The sequence below is a fragment of the Orycteropus afer genome, unplaced genomic scaffold (assembly GCF_000298275.1).
Source record: "Orycteropus afer afer isolate SDZICR_OR568_19922 unplaced genomic scaffold, OryAfe1.0 scaffold00168, whole genome shotgun sequence".
NCBI classification, from domain to species: domain Eukaryota; kingdom Metazoa; phylum Chordata; class Mammalia; order Tubulidentata; family Orycteropodidae; genus Orycteropus; species Orycteropus afer.
In genome coordinates, this window is record NW_006921755.1 from 3,875,656 (window position 1) to 3,895,283 (window position 19,628).

Here is a 19,628-nt window from a genome sequence, read left to right on the forward strand (position 1 = left end):
ACACAGAGCTGAAGTCCAAGGTTGAGGGACTTTCACCTAGTCCCTAGAGCTGACACTTTGAACTCAGATTTATGCATAGTGGCTAAGACCCTTGACTTCTAACCAGAAGGCTGGCAGTTCAAACCCACCAGCCACTCCTCGGAAGGAAGATGGGACAATCTACTTCTGTAGTGATACTGCCTTGGAAACCCAAGGAGGGGTCGCTGAGTCGGGTCCTACTCAACGGCACATAGTAACAGCAACAACAACAATCTGTAACAGAATAAATCCTTGTTTGTTTAAAATCACACATTTGCAGTATTTCTGTTAGAGTGGCACTAAAAAAACCCCCAAAAAACCCAAACTCACTGCTGTCAAGCTGAACCCAACTCATAGCAACCCCTCCTTGGGTTTCTGAGGTGGTATCTCTATGGAATTAGATTGCCGAGTCTTCCTTCCAAGGAATGGCTGGTGGGTTTGAACTGCCAGCTTTCTTGTTAGCAGTCAAATGTCTTAGGCACTATGCCACCAGAGCTCCCAGAGCAGCACTAGAGGTAACAAAAATAGCAATACCACCCATAGGAGTTAGAATAAATAAAGAACCTTGCATGGTGTCTGGCAATTAGTAGCTATTAGCAAGTTGTGATTGTAGTTTTTCTATTGTTATTTTAAAACTGGGCTGATGCCCAGTGCAGAGGGGAAGCCTGAGAAATGCTGTATTAAGCTTCCAGCAGGGGAGAGGGTGCCAGGCAAGACCCTGTGGAGGAGGCTGGATGTTCAGGTACTGCCTTCCAGGCAGTGCTCTAGCACCTCTTTCCTCTTCCCACAGCTTTGGTGTCTGTGCCTCTTGACATCCCTTTCCCAGGCTACCTGTGATGTGCATGCCATCTGAAATCAGGAGTGATATCCCTCCTTCCACATCCTCTTTGGAACCCAGCTTGCATTTCTGAAATTTCTCTGTCAATATACTGCCACAGCCATTTTTGAATTATCCTCAGCAAGATTTTCCTTGTGTGTTGTATTAATGATAACATTTGATAATTTCCACATGCTGTTGGATCACCTTTCTCTGCAATGGGTAGAAATATGAATCTCTTTCAGTCAGTTGGCAAGGTAGCTGTCTTCCATATTATTTGGTATGGATGAGTAAGTGCCTTCAGTGTGGCATCCATTTGTTGGAACATCTCAGTGGGTATTCTGTCAATTCCTGGAGCCTTGTTTTTCACCAATTCCTTTAGTCCTCCAGTGAAGCTTCAACTTCTTCCATCAGTATTATTTGTTATTTGTCATATGCTACCTCTTGAAATAGTTGAACATCAAGCAATTCTTTTTTGTTCAGTGACTGTGTATTCTTTCCATCTTATTCTTATTCTTCCTGTATCATTTCATATTTTGCCCATAGAATCCTTTAGTGTTGCAACTTGAGGCTTGAAGTTTTTCTTCAGTTCTTTCAGTTTGAGAAATGCTGAGCATGTTCTTCCCTTTTGATATTCTAACTCCAGGTCTTTGCACATTTCATTATAATAATTGCCTTTGTCTTCTCAAGCTGCTCTTTGAAATCTTCTGTTCAGCTCTTTTATCTTGTCATTTCTTCCATTTGCTTTAGCTACTCTCTGTTCAAGAGCAAGTTTCAGAGTCTGTTCTGACATCCATTTTGGTCTTTTCTTCCTTTCTTGTCTTTTAATGACCATTTGCTTTCCTCATGTATGATGTTCTTGATGTCATCCCACAGTTCCTCCGTTTTTCAGTCACTGGTGTTCAATGCATCAAATCTATTCTTTCGATGGTCTCTAAATTCAAGTGAGATATAATCAAGGTCATATTTTGGCTCTTGTGGACTTGTTTTAATTTTTTCCAGCTTCAGCTCAATCGTGTATATGAGCAGTTGACTGCTCCACAGTCAGCTCCTGGTCTTGTTTTGGCTGAAGATATTGAGCTTCTCTATCGCCTTTTGCCATAGATGTAGTCAATCTGATTCCTGTGTACTCCATCTGGAGAAGTCCATGTGTATAGCTGCCATTTGTGTTGCTGAAAAAAGGTATTTGCAATGACTAAGACATTGGTCTTGCATAATTCTGTCATGCAATTGCCAGTGTTATTTCTATTATCAAGGCCATATTTTCTAACTACTGATGATGCTTTTTAGTTTCCAACTTTTGCATTCCAATCACCAGTAATTATCAATATATCTTGATTGCCTGTTTGGTTAATTTCAGACTGCAGAAGTTGGTAAAAAACTTCAATTACTTCATCTTTGGCTCTAGTGGTTAGTGTGTAAATTTGAATAATAGTAGTGTTAATTGGTCTTCCCTGTAGGCTTGTAGATATTATCCTATCACTGACAGCATTGTACTTCAGGATAGATCTTGAAACATTCTTTGTGACAATGAATGCCACACCATTCCTCTTCAATTTGTCATTCCCGTCATAGTAGATCATATGGTTATCTGATTCAGAATGACTAATACCAGTCCATTTCAACTCACTAATACCTAGGATATTGATCTTTATGCATTCCATTCCATTTTTGATAACTTCCAGTTTTTCTGGATTCATACTTTGTACATTCCATGTTCCAAATATTAATGGATGTTTGTAGTTTCTTCCCAGTTTGAGTCATGCCCCATCAGCAAATGAAGGTTCTGAAAGCTTTACTCCATCCACATCATTAAGGTCAACTTTACTCTGAGGAGGCAGCTCTTTCACAGTCACATTTTGAGTGCCTTCTGACCTGAGGGGCTCATCTTCCTGCACTATATCAGATAGTGTTTCAGGGCTATTCATAGTTTTCCGATAATATATCAGACAGTGTTTCACTGCTATTTATAAGCGTTTCACTGACCAGTTCTTCGAGAAGTGAACGGCCCCTTCCTTTTTCCAAGTCTATCTTAGTCTGGAAGCTCCACCAAAACCTGTCCACCATGGGTGACCCTGCTTTTATTTGAAATACTAATGATATAGTCTCCAGCCTCACAGCAATACACAAGTCACCATGGTATGACAAACTGACAAATGTGTGGTGGGGTGTGCATCCTAGGGAATGTCAATACCCTACCTCCCCATTAAGTTCAAGAATACAAACACGTTACAGTTAAATTGTAATAATTGAGGTATAAACTCTGTGGATATTCAGACTCTTTGCTTGAAGACAATTAATGATATCAGTGCAAGGAGTCTCTGACACATTGGGCCCATCTGGCACTCCACTCCCAATCTTCACTGTAAATTAGTGGGATTTTGGAATAGTGTTGTCAATGGCGAGCCAGGATTTCTCAGGGTTTGGGTGTTTCCAATGTAGTTAAATGATGGTAGGCATGGTTGGTCCAGAACTCTAACATTGGGCCAGTGCTTCCTGGCTATCAGCTTCCCGGGGAAATGGACTGGGGAAAGAGCAGCCTTGGGCTTGCTGAGGATTCATCTGCTTATATCAATCTATATCTGACCCTTTTAGATCCATTTGGCTGGCATGACTTTGCACAATTTTACTCTGCACATTGAAGCTTGGTCTGATTCAATGCACTCTTGGCTTCACTAAGCCCACTAGCTGATCTGTGGGAGAAAGATGAGGCGGTTTGCTTCTGTAATGATTATAGCCTTAGAAACCTTATGGAGCAGTTCTACTCTGTTTGATAAGGCCACCATGAGTTGAAATTGACTGGATGACGGTGGGTTGGGTTTGGATTTGGGTTCTGTGGACTAAATGGGTTTGTACTGTGCTAGCAGTTGGCTGGCTTTCTGCGGATCGAAAGGTACATACATATGGTTCCTTCTTTAGGAATTGGCAAGTTGGAAGCTACTTTGAGAAAGCAAACTCATAGGGGACAGGTTGACAGTAGGTAAAGAAAATAGGGCAGGGGGAGAGGAAAACTCTGAGGTGAACCGTTGGCGTAGAAGACCTGAATGATCAATTCACCCTAAACTTGGCTGACTGCCCTTCTTGCCACCCCTTAGACTATATATTGGCCTTCAGATGCCAATGTACAGAATACCCTGCAATAGGAAGCCTTACATAGATTCAATTCAGCAAACAGATGCCTTCTCTCACCGTGGCATTGTACTATAAGCACAGGTGTTCATTATTGAAAGGTATAGTCTGACCCCTAAGGGGTTCAAACCCTGGTTCTACATTCCTTCCTCTCTGTGTAACCTTGGACAGCCCACTTAGTCACATTATATTTTCCTTTCTTCCTCTGTCTAATGAGGACAATTATATGTACCTCAAAGGGTGGTTGTAAAGATTGTATGAAATAAAATACTTAAAATACTCAAGCCATGTTCCCTTTGCTCCACGCAATTTCCTGTATCATCAGCTTCTTCAAAGCTATCTTTAATATTCATTTCTAGTAGAGTTTACCTGCTTAAACAGAAGAGTCTTCATGTGTAAATTTCTCCTGGGATTGAGCATGGGCTGTGTGTGTGTGTGTGTCTGTGCACATACACACATGTGTCTTTTTCTTTATTCTTTAGTGTCCAGGTGTGATTTCCAGGCTTGGTTTGAACACCAAAGTGCTATGACTTTTAAATGAGGTAGGAAAGAGACGTCCTTACATCAAATTCTACATACATCAAAGCTTTTATTGTTAAGAGGGAAAAAATGGAGAATTATGTAATTAATTTTGTAATTCAAATAGAAAACTTGTTTTATTTGATTTAAAGGGGCAATAAACCAAAAAACCAAACTTATTGCCATTAAGTTGATTACAACTTACAGCGACCCCTATTGGGTTCCCAAGGCTATAAATCTTTATGGAAGCAGACTGCTTCATCTTTCTTCTGTGGAATAGTTGGTGGGTTTGAACTACCAACCTATTGGTTAACAGCCAACTGCCTTAACCGTTATACCAGCAGAGCTCCTTAAAGGGGCTCATTGTTATATAAGTAGTTCTTGTTAAAGTATTTTTTGTTGGCACCTGAATTACTGCTATCTCTATTTGGCTAACATGAGAGCTACTGTGGAAACCAGGATTATGGGATTTAAATTCTAAATGATAGAATTTGGGAATATATGCAATATAGAATTATTTTGGATGGGGTATAATTTGTTTTGTTTTAATCCTGATAAGCCTGTGTGCATTGTTTCTCTTTAGCAGAATTTTAACTGCCTTTTTTCTATATTCTGATCCTTTAATATATTAATTTTAAGAAGGATAGACTAGGAGAACTAAACTCAAGACTTATTTTATTAATGTTTAGCTCTCAAAATGTTAGTAAGTCTCTGTTATTTTCTGATTGTAACATTTTGTTTTACAAATACACATAGATTTCTTACACATTTGAGTTGCCTTAGCCATTGAAATCAACTTTTTATTTATTTTTTTTCCTTAAATGTTGTCAAGTATCCCACGGCCAGGATCATTGTGATTTACTCTACAACTTTTCCTTAATTTTCCTGCAACTGCTTCTCTTTATTGGAAGTAACTGTTTTCCTTCGTTTGTAATCATTAAATGGCTCATCCCTCACAAGACACTGTTTAATGCATTTTGGAAATAATTTTTAAGCGAGCAACTTTGATTTTTGATGGAGCTCTCAGCCAGCCTGTCTCTTGTTCTTCGGGGCCATTCCAAAGAGAGGAGGGAGACTGAATGCCCTGAAGTATGTCTGCATTTGATATTTCTGAGAGTGGTTCTGATAACTGTGAGTAATTCGGGTTAACCTTGTAATAGGAGGACAGTTTTGAGAACTGACTCAACCTTCCTTTCTTTTGTTCTGTCCTAAAAACACCTGCAGCTCTTCACAGAGGAATCTTATGAATCACTATGTCTTTGTCCATTTATTGTCCTGTCTACTACATTTCACACTGGAACTAATCACTGCCTTGAAAGAAGTGTGGCTTGCAAGATGAATTCTGAGAAGCTCCTGAAGTATTCCGAAAGGAGGGGAAATAATCTTTCATTATGATTTGCTTGACTAGATGGTCAAGAGGTCAAAAAACACATATTTTGAGCTGATTTGCTTTTACCCTTGTTGACCTACTTGCAGTTGACAGATGTTTTCAAGAGAGTGGTAGATCAAATCATCAATACCAAAATCTTTGAATTGCTGGTTTGAATGGATAAATCTATTGTTTTAATGACTGGAGAGAACAACAGGTCAGTTGCATTTGGACATGGTGCTAGAATGTTATTCTGAGAAAGTGGAGTTGGCATCTTGAACTTGTTCACCCACCATGCCCATTTGCCTAACTGTTCAAGTAATTGGCCAGGGCAAGGCTGGTATGCCTGTGATGACTCCCAGGGTGCTGGTTACTTTTGGTTTCTGGGTTGTCTGCCAGGGTGCACCCTCTGCTGGAACAAAAGAATAGTTATTGCCTCCAGGAATAGGCAGTGATTTAGAATTTGGCCTCCTTCAAGATAGTCACCTCTTTTTCTTTAGTAGCAGACCTTTAGGCTAACACTGCTTTTGGAATATTGAAGGAGACTTCTCTGGGCCATTTGAGTCTCTTCCTCTTCCAAAGCAATGGCTACTTTCTGGGGAGCTTGGGATTTTGGGAAGAACTGGTAATCTCCAAGGCTTTGTGGGTTGGACAAGTCAATATATTACAGGAAGCAAAGAGGTTAAGGTACCAGATTCATGCTGTTATACAACATAGCAGAATCACTTGAAACTATGACATTAATGGTATGAAGAATGAGTTCTTCCCCATTGCAAACGTCATTCTTTTCTGGTGGGTGTTCTTCTTGCCCCACTTCTTGAGCTATATGCAAAGGCAGAAGCATCCTTTCTAACATGCCTTGTACCACAGAGCAGGGTGGAAGGAAGGCTTGAGAGAGAAGGGATGACTTCTCTTATATGGATTGTCCTCAGTGGATCTGTGTCAGTTCCAAGCCCTGTTTGTTTCCTTCAGAGGGCAGTGATCAGATTTTGGACCCTAGGAATGCAATTCACCTTTTATTGTTGAAGAGTTAGTTTTAGGCAATAATTGTTTCTTTAAAATGTCTTTGTATTAAATATTAAGCAAAAAATGAAAAAGAAAACGTCAAAATAATGGACATCTTTGTATCAGCAAATCTGCATCCAGTTGTGTCTCATAATATTGTTTTGCTAGTCTTCTTTCAGGTAATTTTTCTTTTTTTAACATTACAAAGTAGAATTGAAGCCCTGTGGGGTCTCAATACCCAATCTTACTCGTTTCTCTTTCTTTCCAGAGTTGTCATTATCCTAAATTTTTTGTTTACCTGTCCCATGGAAGCTTTTATACTATTGCTAAATGGCCATAACATTGTTTTCTATGTTTTAAAATTTTATTTAAATAGAACTACAGTTTATATTATTCTGAGTTCTTTTTCTTCCTCAACGTGTGCTTTTGTGATTTATCATTGATGCTCCATATAGGTCAAATTCATTTATTTTTATCTCTTTATAATATTCCATAATGAAATAGCACATTAAAAAAACCCACTTTCCTTGGAAAAAAAAAAGGGGACCAGGTTTGCTGGTTTGATGGAGCCTGGTGGAACCACTGAGACTATGGCCCCTAGCTGCCCGTCAGGTCTAGAATTGAACACACACCTGTGGCTTCCAGCCAAACAAAAGATCTGCACAGGAGTTGAACATTTACCTGAGGTAGATACACTCCTTGGAGAGAACCATAATGGGAGAAAGAAGGGCTGTTTATGCACAGGGAGACAGCTCAGGGGGCAGAGGTGCATGGAGGGATGGACACGGGGAAGACGTGACTGTCGGGAGGAAGTGGGAGAGGAGCTGTTGCATTGTGGTGAATTGTGGTCAATGTCATGAGACAAAGTCTATGTGAACTGCTGTACGGAAAGTGAGTTTGCTCTGTAAATTTTCACCCAAATCACAATTTTAAGAAAACAAACACTTTTCTATTGATGAAAATGTAGATTGTTTCTGAATTTTTACTATTATGAACAATACCACAAGGAACATTATTGTAATCTATGTGCAAGTCTGTGAAAGTTTTTCTAGATCTCTCTATCTATTCATCCGTCTTTCTATAGAATTTGCACATTTCTTATGTTAAATGTTTTCTTAAATGTTTCTTTCTTAAATGTTTCCAGGTTGCTTTTCAAATTGTGACAATTTTTACTTACCAGCGGGATATGAAGATCCCTAAAAACAAACCAAACCCACTGTCACAGAGTAGATTCTGACTCACAGTGACCCTGTGGGACAGGGTAGAACTGCCACAAAGGGTTTCCAAGACTGTAAATCTTTATGTAAGGAGACTACCTCATCTTTCTCTCGTGGAGTGGCTGGTGGGCTCAAAACCCTAACCTTTTGGTTAGCAGCCAGATGCTTTAACCTCTACCAGCAGAGCCCCTTATGAAGGTCCGTAGGTTCCAAAATACTCACATTCCCACAAAATTTATTATTTTTTGCTATTATTATGGTAGGGAGCTCTGGTGGTGTAATGCCTAAGGCATTTGACTGCTAACCAGAAGGCTGGCAGTTCAAACCCACCAGCCACTTCTCGGAAGGAAGGTTGGGCACTCTACTTCCGTAGTGATATTGCCTCAGAAACCCAAGGAGGAGTTGCTATGAGTTGGATCCAACTCGATGGCAAACACAACAACAACATTATTATGGTATAGAATTATATTTTGTTATTTTAACGTGGATTTCTCTCATTACCAGAGAAGATTGAATATATTTTCACTTTATTGTTGTCTGGGATTCCTTTTCTGAATTATCTATGCATACTATTTTCTTTTTTTTTTTTCTGCATTATTTGTATTTTTCTTATTGATATTTTTTGTTCTGCTTTCACAGCAATTTGGCTTAGAAAGCAAAAGAATTTCCCAAGGGTAAAGCATAATGGTGACAATTTATACTTGTATTTTTTTCCCTCTGATTCTTGAGCACTTATAAAGGAAAGTGGCCAGTTTATTTCAAGACATGAGTATCTAAAGGTATACATGCTTCCCTGAGTGTCAGCTGGAAGTCTGATAGAACATGGGCTCTTCAGCATTGCTTGGCAGGACTTTATGTTTATGTGATTTACTTTCTGGCAAAAAAAAAAAAAAGGTTCAGATTATCCTGTATGACAAAATATTTATTTGGAAATATGGAATACATGTAATTCTTAATTTACAATCAAGTTATATTCTAGAATATCCTTTATAAGCCAGTTAATTAGAACTCAAAAGACATTTTCCCTAAGAAGTAATATTGTAAATAGTGATGTGGTTTTCAGACTGGCACATAAAATCCCAATTAATCTGTCATATATCTGTGGTGTATTCCTGGTTTCAAAGCTAGTTTAGTCTATTTGGATGGCCTTGTGGCACATGTGTAACTTAATTCCTATTGAGATGGGGATAGAAATTTTGTGAGCATTATCTGAGATAATGCATATGAAAATGCTTTGTGAAAAATAAAATATTGTTACAAAAGTAGCAGATATAATAAATTTGCTCATCAGACAGATAACTATTAAAGGGTAGAAGAATGGTGTATCATTGGGTCTTCAAAGAGTGGAGTGCGTACTCCAGGAGATGTGCATGTGGACCACTGGGGTATAACATGCACACATTAGAACTCCTGTGTATGTTATTTCTTTCTTATTCTAACTTTTACTTTTGTAAGTATACATCATAGTAGAATATATGTAACTAAGTAAATATATATGTATATGTATGTGTGTATATATATCTATATCAGGAGCCCTGATGGCACAATGTTTAAGCACTTGCCTGGTAATGGAAAAGTCAGTGGTTTGAGCCTACCAGTGGTTCCACAGGAGTAAAGATCTGGTGATCTGCTCTTGTAAAGATTACAGCCTAGAAGCCACTTGGGCAGTTGAGAGGAAGATGTTCAACAACATGATTGACACAGTGGCTGCAACAGTGGGCTCAAGCATAGCAACGATTGTGAGGATGATGCAGGAATGGGCCATGTTTTGTTCTGTTGTTCAAAGGGTCTCTATGAGTTGAAACCAACTCAACGACATCTATCAACAACATATATATATATGTGTGTATATATATATATATATATAATCAAACACACTGCTGTCAAGTTAATTTGACTCACCGTGACCCCTTCTTAGGTTTCCGAGGTGGTATCTCTGTGGAAATAGATTGCCCAATCTTCCTTCTGAGGAGTAGCTGGTGGGTTTGAACCACCAGCCTTCTGGTTAGCAGTCAAATGCCTTAGGGACTATGCCGCCAGATATACAATTCTATATATTGCTTACTGAAAGTGAGGATGACTTGGAGCACTTACTGATGAAGATGCAGTATGGCTTACACCTCAATATAAAGAAAGCAAAAATCCTCACAACTGGACCAGTAAGCTGTATCACAATAGATGGAGAAGAGATTGAAGTTGTCAAAGACTTCATATTACTTGGTTCTACAATCAACACCAGTGGAAGCAGCAGTCAAGACATCAAAAGATGTATTGCATTGGGCAAATCTGTTGCAAAAGACCTCTTCAAGTGCTGAAGAGCAAAGATTTCTCCTTGAAGAAGATACACCTAACTCAAGTCATAGTATTTTCAGTTGCCTCATGTGCATGTGAGAGCTGGACAATAAATAAAGAAGACCAAAGAAGAGGTGATGATGAGTTGTGGTGTTGGCGAAGAATGCTGAAAGTACCGTGGATAGCTAAAAGAACTAACAAATCTGTCCGGAGGAAGTGCAGCCAGAATGCTCCTTGGAAGTGAGAATGGCCAGACGTCATCTCACTTAATTTAGTCATATTGTCAGAAGGGACCATTCTCTGGAGAAGGATGTCATGCTTGGTAAAGTGGAGGGTCAATAAAAGAGAGGAAGGCCCTCAACAAGATGGATTGACGTGGTGGCTGCAGTGATGGGCTCAGGTATAGTAGGGATCATGAGGTTGGCATAGGACTGGGCAGTGTTTTGTTCTGTTGTACATAGTGTAGCTATGAGTCAGAGATGACTTGACAGCACCTAACAGCAACAATGAACAACATAATTCTATATATGTGTGTATGCTTACATATATGTATGTATGTAATTATGTATATATGGTTATATTTATATATGTATGTATATTATTATACATATTTGTAAGTATATATATGATTATACATATATATGTATGTGTATATGAATGATTATATATATATATATATTTATATATACAAATGATACACTACTAATCTTTTTACTTATTGTTTGATCAAAACAATTTGGAGCCTCCTGGTCTATCTTTGGGAGATCTGGTATCGTAGTGCCTAAAGCACTTAGTGCTAACCAGAAAGCTGGTGGTTCAAACCCACCAGCCACTCCTTGGAAGGAAGGTTGGGCTATCTACTTCCATAGTGATACCCTTGGAAACCCAAGGAGGGGTTGCTATGTGTCAGGTCTGACTCAATGCACATAACAACAACAATAGACTATGTTTGATCAGTGGTTTGAACCTACCAGATGCTCTGCAGGAATAAAAAGATGAGACAGTCTGCTTCTGCAAAGATTTATATCCTTGGAAACCCAATGGGGGTCACTATGAGGCGGAATTGACTTGATGAGAGTGAGTTGTTGTTTTTTTTTATCTTTACTCCACACCAAACTTAGAGCCTGGATATGGAAGATGATATGAGTTAAATGGATAAACTAAGTTTATATAACCTTCATTTATAGTATTTTCTATCCAGAATGTATCTCATGTACATAGGATAGCTATGGTGTGAAAAACTGCCCAGCTTGTTGTTGTTGTTGTTATGTGCCCTTAAGTCGGACCCAAGTCATAGTGACCCCTCCGTGGGTTTCCGAGGCAGTATCACTACGGAAGTAGATTACCCCATCTTCTTTCCGAGGAGTGGCTGGTGGGTTTGAACCGCCGGCCTTCTGGTTAGCAGTCAAGTGCCTTAGACACTACGCTACCAGAGCCCAGCTTGGACAATATGTCTTTTTGCAACATGACCTAGCCCCTGCTGGTGGGATGTTGGCAGCTCTAGCTATGGAATCTCTGAGTATGTAGAAATGCTTTGGGGAGAGATAAAATTGAAGGATGTCATGTACATTGGCATGAAGAATAATAAGAAGATAATCCTCCCTCACTGAGTCTATCTTTCACTGTTTTTTTTTTTTTTTTTTTTTCTCTCTGAAAGTTTAGGGTGGAGGAGGGCTTCGGGATGCTCTTCTGTCCTATGTTTATGCATTGCTAAGTTGAATACTTCTAATAGATGATTCCTGAACTCCTAAGGATGAAAGTGGGAAGATAAAGGGAATTTAAAAGCTGTTTCTTAATAGCTAATGACTTTAGACTCTTGAATTAGGAAAAATAATCAATTTTAAAAAACTATTAATCAAAGCTGTATTTTGGAAATAGTCAAAGGGCCTCATTGTTATTTCATGTAAGTCAACTTTCTGGGCTAGGACCCAGGATGGCTAAGTGGGTGTTGAGATACTTGCTGGATAGATTTAATGACACAAAATTAATGCAACAAAAGAGATTTCTGCCAATTATTTCCAGAGTGAAAAGCCAATGAAATACTTTAATTTTATCACATGCATCCATTTTGGCAGTGGGCACATAGAGTTTTATGTGAAAAGGTAAGCTGTGGCTCAAGATCCAACAGAGAATGGGCGGGCGTCTACTGGTGAGGGTTCCATGATGTGGAAAACACACCAGAAAAACAGCAGGATGAAAGTGAATTATAACAGGTTTGACATAAATGAGCAAGACTAAATAAGTTTTGAAAGCAGTGGCCCGTTCAATTATTTCTTTTATTTTTCATATTTTTTCTCGACTCTGCAAAATAATAAGAAACAAAAGAAAAATCTGCTGAATGCCTAGTCATAGTTTATTGGAGCAGGAAAATAAGCCATTCTGAACCATTCCCTGATTTGCTGTGAGTGGCAGAATCATTCACCGTGGTGAATCATAGCAGAGAGAACCATTTGGAGTGATTATTTTCTGATGTTAAATTGCAAATGGCACATATGGAATCAAGAAAGGTATGAATTATTTTTTAAAATCTTTTAAAAAATCCTGTTGTTGAAAATGTGTGTTTGTATGACCAGTTTATGACTTCACCAGTTTATGACTTCATTTCACAATAGCCAAGCCTTAAGTATATGTCTCTTTGTTTTTACATTTGACTAATTGAGTGCTTTCCAAGTTAATATTTTTATGTCAAAAATAGTATATTGTCCTAGAAGCTGCATAACTGTCATCATGGTGTGTGTGTGTGTGTGTGAAATATATATATATATATATATGCATTTGGTTCAACCGACTATTGAAGCAAAAGTCTGAATTTCTTGCCTTTTACTTCAGTGAGTGAGGAACCTGTTGGTTACTAAAACAAAATAAACTAAGGGATTAGCCCTACGTGGGTAAAACTTGTTAATGATATGTAAATGGGCTATCATTAATATAATAATAGGTGCTACTTAGTGGTAATCCTGTAAAAATCCCTGATGGTATGGACAATATATACCTGATGCTTAAGACGAAATATCATCTGTCTCTAATAATCTGCTGACTTGTTTTGGTTGAAAAGCTTCAGGTTGCCTGGCCCTTTAAGATAAATCTCTGGTATTCAAATTGTTGAGGTAAAAAGGTATTTTATGCTCCAGTGTCTGCTTTGTGAGAGAACTTAATTTTAAGAGGGTAGAATGGAATGCTTCTATTTAAACCTTGGGGGAAGTGCAGGGAGGGTGACTATATTCCATGAAGTTCCACTTCTGGTCCTGATTTTCCTTCATAATAGGAGACCTCAGACTCCCAGCTATGATTGGGGTTCAAAAGTTGGCCTCAGTTGTTTGGTGACCTTGTAAACTGTTTTTGACAGGGAAACTTATTCTTAAGAGGAAAGAAAATGGTGTTTTCTGAAGGGGAAAATCCCCTTGCTCTCCCTAAAGCTTCGTGTCCAGATGGCATATGGGGGACACTTAATGTATACTCTGTGAATAACTGAATACATTTTAAGATGGGACTGAGAGAGACAATGGGGGAAAGTAATTGCACAGATGTGGGGACATTCTTGGAATCCCTCACACTATGCCCTGTGAGTAGACACCTTTTACCTATTTTAACTGTTTTTGGCTTTTGGTTATTGCTGTATGACAAATTTCCCCAAAACCTGACAGTGTAAAACAGCCAACATTTGTCATCTCAGTTTCTATGGGTCAGGAACCTGGGAGTGGCTTAGCTGGGTGATTCTGGCTTAGAATCTCTCTGAAGAAGTTGGAGTCTAGAGGTTTCAGTTAAGTTATTGCCAGAGGGCCCAAGGTCATCTGAAGCTTGGGGAACATCTACTTCCTAGCTCATTCATGAGGCTTTTGGCAGGGGACTTGAGTTCCTCACCACATGGGCCTCTCCATAGGGCTGCTTATGACATGGCAGCTGGCATCCCCCAGAGGGAGTGGTAGAGGAGGGCAAACACTGTCTTTTATGACCTAGTCTCTGAGTCATACTGATGCTTTGCCTTATTTTCCTGCTAGAAGTAAGTCACTGAGGCTAGTCTACACTCAACTGGAGGGGACTACACAAAGATGTCCACCATCCACTACCATTGAGTTGTTTCTGATTCATAGCAACCCTATAGGAAAGAGTAGAAGAGCCCTATAGGATTTCCAAGGCTGTAAAACTTTACAGAAGCAGACTACCTCATCTGTTTCCCAGAGTGGCTGGAGGTTTCAAGCCACTGACCATTTGGTTAACAGCAGAATGCTTTAACCACTCTGCCACCAGTGCAAGGGTGTGTAAATACCAGGAAGTGGAGATCATTGAAGATCGTCTTAGAATTTGCCTACTGTAACCCTTTTATGATCCTAATTTTGTCCAGTTACTCCATGACTCAAGGAGCCCTGGTCATGCAATGGTTAAGCACTTGGCTGCTAACCAAAAGACTGGTGTTTCAAACCCACCCAGTGGACTATTCAGGAGAAAGACCTGGCGATCTGCTTTCATAAAGATTATAACCTAGGAAACTCTATGAGGGCAAATGAGGGCAGTTCTACCTAAGTCACATGGGGTTGCTATGTGCACAAAATTGCATCGACAACAACAACCCATGACTCAAGAGATCATGGATATCTGCTTGGACTATTTTCACTCTAGGAACTTTGGTTCACCTGTTCGCTTTCAACAAGGTCATTCAAGGATCTTTCCCAGCCAAAATGCGGTAGATGTGGATGGTCTCATTTAAAACATCACCACCACCATCCACTGACTGTGAGCCCTGGAGTCAGCCATGCTAGCCACAGGAGGAAGTAAAATCATTCAGCTGGATTACATGAAATTAATGTGTTGGCTTCAATCCAGGTCCCACTGGATATGTGTCCTTGTCATAGGAAAAAGCACTAGTAGTTTTAATTGACCATCTAAGGAAGGTGACAAGGGGAGAAGACAATTGTGTGTCATGTTTTCAATTGGGGACTGACCACTCCTCTGAAGGGACTTATAAGTACTTGTCATTTTCACTAACCAAAATAATTACACTTATAATCTCCAGTCTCCCAATTACAAAAGGTACTTGCCTTAAGTAAGTCTAGTTAAAATATCAAATAAAATATAGAATATATATGGCTTAGGATACTGATGTTTATGACATATTCCCTTGTTTAGTTTTAAAAAGACCACTGTTTTCAGGGGTCATTCAGGCACCACTGAGTTTAAAATGCTCAGTCCTGGTAGAGAGACTGATGCCTGCTTTTTGTTGTTAATTGCCAGTGGGTGGACTCTGATTCGTGATGATTTCACATGTGTCGGAGTAGAACTGTGCTTGGTAGAGTTTTCAAGGCAGGTCACCAGGCCTTTCTTCCAAGGTGTCTTTTAGCTAGTAGTTGAGAGTTAATTGTTTGGACCACTCAGGAACCTCCTTGATGTCTGGCTGGGAGGAGATAAATCATACAGTGTGATCCAACAGGCATAAAAGTATGTGTAGGAGCTGAGGCATCGGAAATCCTGGAAGTCAGGACATATTAAAGTATTTGTGTTTCTGCACCTAAGTGAGAATCCTGGGAGAAGATTTAGTTGGGGAAAGCTGGGGGCAACCAGAGAAAAATGATGCCTCAGAAACCCAAGTGACACTTTCTTAGAAAATAAAACTTGGTCAAAACTAATCTAAGTTGTTGTTTTTAGGTTTATGCCATTGTCAGCAGCAGTCCTCACCTTAACTCTGCTCCCAGAAGGAACACTAGCCACCCTCCCTTCTAAGGAGCATTCTGGCTGTACTTCTTCCAAGACAGATTTGTACATTCTTCTGGCAGTCCCTGGCATATGTAATATACTTCGTCAGTACCATAATTCAAAGGCATCAGTTCTTCTTTGGTCTTCCTTACTGTTGTCCAGCTTTTACATGCATATGAGGCAATTGGAAATACCGTGGTTTCGGTCAGGTGCACTTTAGTCCTCAAAGTGACACACAGGGTATAATACACACAGTGATCCATGCATTGAATTGACTGCCTTCCTCAGTATTAAGAAATGGGGTAGTGAAGTGAGGTTAGGTGGGGCACTAAGTGCACGTAGGACTTCCTCGGAGGACTTAGTTTTTCTCTTATGCTTTTAGGTTTGCCCTGCAGTTATTTTTAAGGAGCTCTGGTGGTACAGTGATTAAGGCATTTGGCTGCTAACCAAAAGGTTGGTGGTTTGAACCCACCAGCTACTCTGTGGAAGAGTGCTGAGTCAGTCTTCTTCCATAAAGATGTACAGCCTTGGAAACCCAATGGAGGTTGCTATGAGTTGGAGTCAACTGATGGCAGTGAGTTTTTTTTTTTTTTTTTTTTTTGGTGTTGCAGTTATTTTACATTGTTAGACTTCTGTCTGAATAAGAGCTTCTTCCTTTTAAAATAAAATGTGGATGGCAATTTTATGCTGTTGTTATGTATTGAGAGACCCTATGTTCAAAAGAACAAAACCATCCTCACAATAGTTGCTATGTCTGAGCCTATTGTTGCAGCCACTGTGTCAGTCATCTTGTTGCAGGTCTTTTCTTTCTCCTTTACCCTCTACTTTACCAAGAATGATGTCCTTCTCCAGAGACTGGTCCTTCTTGATAACAGGTCCAAATTATGTGAGACAAAGTCTTGTCATCTTCACTTCTAAGGAGCATTCTGGCTGCACTTCTTCCAAGACAAAAATTTGTTCGTTCTTCTGGCAGTCCCTCATATATGTGATATTCTTCATCAGTACCGTAATTCAAAGGCATCAATTCCTCTTTGGGCTTCCTTACTATTGTCCAGCTTTCACATGTATGCGAGGCGATTGAAAATACCATGGTTTATGTCAGGTGCACCTTAGTCCTTAAAGTGACATCTTTGCTTCTTAACACCTTAAGGAGATCTTTTACAGAAGACTTTCCCCATGCAATAGGTCATTTCATTTCTACACTGTTGCTTCCATCAGTGTTGATTATGGATCCAAGTAAAATGAAATCTTTGACAGCTTCAATCTTTTCTGTTTATCATGATGTCGCATATTGGTCTGGTTAGGATGATTTGTGTTTTCTTTATGTTGAGGTTTAATCCACACTGAAGGCTGTAGTGTTTGATATTCGTCAGTAAGAGCAAGCAAGATTGTGTCATCTGCATTTTGCAGGTTGTTAATGAATCCTCCTGCATTTCTGATGCTGAGTTCTTCATATAGTCCAGCCTTTCAGATTATTAGCTCAGTATACAGATTGAGTAAGTATGGAGAGAGGATATAATTGTGACACACACCTTTCCTGATTTGAAACCATATAGTATCCCTTTGCTCTGTTTGAACAACTGCCTCTTGGTCTTTGTCCCGTTTCTGCATGAATACAATTAAATGTTCTAGAATTCCCATTCTTCTCAATGATATCTATTATTTATTATGATCCACACAGTCAAATGCCTTTGCATAGTCAATAAAACACAAGTCAAGATCTTCTGGTATTCTCTGGTTTCAGGCAAGATCCATCTGACACCAGCAAAGATATCCCTTGTTCCATATCCTCTTCTGAAACCAGCTTGAATTTCTGGCAGGTCCCTGTTGATGTACCATTTTTTAATTTTCTTCAGCCAAATTTTATTTGTGTGTGATAGGAATGATATTGTTTGATAATTTCTACATTCTGTTAGATCACTTTTTTTTTTTTTTTTTTTTTTGAGTGGGCACAAATACAGATTTTTTCCAGTCAATTAGCCAGGTAGCTGTTTTTCAAATTTCTTGGCATAGATGGTGAGCACTTCCAGCATTGCATTCGTTTGTTGAAACCATTTCAGTTGGTATTCTGTTAATTCCTGGAGCCTTGTTTTTTGCCAGTGTCTTTCATGCAGGTTGGACTTCTTCCTTCAATAACATTGGTTCTTGATCATATGCTGCCTCCTGAAATGACTGAATGTTGACCAGTTCTTTTTGGTACAGTGACTCTGTATATTCCTTTCACCTTCTTTGAAGCTTCTTGCATTGTTCAATATTTTGCCCATACAATCCTTAAATATTGCAACTCAAGGATTAAATTTTTTCTTCAGTTTTTTCAGCTTAAGAAATGCTGAGCATGTTCTTCCCCTTTGTTTTTCTACATCCATTGCACATTTTATTATAACATTTTACATTCTTGGGCTACCCTTTCAATTCTTCTGTTCAGCTCTTTTACTTTATCATTTCTTCCATAGACTTTAGCTACTCTACAGTTAAACGGACATTTCAAAGTCTCTTATGATACCCATTTCGATCTTTTCTTTCTTTCCTTTTTAATGACCATTTGCTTTCTTCATGTATGATATCCTTGATGTCATCCCCCAATTTGTGTAGTCTTCTGTCATTGCTTTTCAATATGTCAAACTTATTCTTAAGATGGTGTGATAGTTGGAGCTGTGTGTCAACTTGGCTGGACCCCAGTTCTGTGTGGTTGTTCCCATGATGGGATCAGATGACTGTGCTCTGAGTGGCCAATCTGTTGAAGGGGAGTTTCCCTAGGGCTGTTGCCTGCCTCCAATATATCCAGGGACATCCTGGAAGAGAGACATTCTTCTGTGGATTGGGATTCTGTTGTGCTGCCTACAGCTGTCCATGAGTGAGCAGTTCACTGTTTGGCCTGGAGACCTTGGATTCGTCATTCATTGGAGTCAACAGCCAGTGTACTGCCTGCCAGCCTTGAGCTCCTCAGCCCCTGTGGTTGTGGGAGCAAGCAAAAGCCTGCACCTTGATGTTTGATCCAGGAACTTTGGACTTGCCAGCTTCTATATGTGTGAGCCATTTTCCTAAGATAAATTTCTCTCTTTCTCTCTATATATGAGCTTTGCTCATTTTTGTTTCTCTAGAGAACCCAGTGTAACACATTTGGTACTAGGAGTGGGATCATTCCTCAAAGGGACCTGGCTTCCCCTTCATTCAAGGGGTTGTGGGTCCGTAAACTGCCTCAAGTCTGGGAATTGATTGAGAGGTCGTGACTCTGTATTCTGGCGTTTCAATCTAGGCTGCTGTTCACGTGACCTAAACATCTTCTGTCTATACAGATCAAGTGAATATTTAGTAGGCTTGCCATGTATTTCACTACTAGGAACACCATGAGCAAGTAGCCAATGCCATAATTCCACATTTGTCAGACTATTCTGATTACTGTTCCGACTCTGCTGTCCATTATGGTAACCAAGCCCACCTTGCCTTTGTTGATTAACTGCTGCCACTTGGCCCCTACTACCATGGGGTCCAATCAGCCCCATTGTAGTTAAGTGTCTTAGTTCAATTAGGGCAGTTCCTGCTGTCAAATCAGGTTTACATAAAATAGCAATCA